Here is a 527-nt window from a genome sequence, read left to right on the forward strand (position 1 = left end):
CGATGTTCTATATTCAAGTTGTCTGCTACGAGGGGAAATATATATATGTTCGAATGTTATGGCGTGCGTCTCGCTTGAAACGCAGCGAGAGTTCATTGACCCAACTGCGGAAGCGGACAACACCTGTAAGTGGAAACCATGGAGAACCGAGGGGCCCGACCTTCAGTAACCACCATATCAAGTTAACAGACAACGAAACAAAGGGAAAATATCTTTTTGTATTAACGTGTTTAAATCATCACGATTTTGATGGCCAAGTTTCGGTTTCGTACACGTTTCATATTCTCAGTAAAGGGAAAGAGATATGAAAGTGGAAGACAAGTTGTCGCCGGCAGGTGCCGAACCCACAACATCCAAGTTATCCGCTTGATACCCTTAGGGGAAAAAAAAAGAAAAAGAGAAAAACGCAGAACCCACGCACTATGTGAATCGACGTTATGCGAATAATATTGCAGGTAGCTGGCTACCAAGTATTATTTGGGGTTCTGCGGAGCGCTACGAGATGGACTAACACGCACTTGTAACGC

The sequence above is a fragment of the Dermacentor albipictus genome, chromosome 3, assembly GCF_038994185.2.
Source record: "Dermacentor albipictus isolate Rhodes 1998 colony chromosome 3, USDA_Dalb.pri_finalv2, whole genome shotgun sequence".
NCBI classification, from domain to species: Eukaryota; Metazoa; Arthropoda; class Arachnida; order Ixodida; family Ixodidae; genus Dermacentor; species Dermacentor albipictus.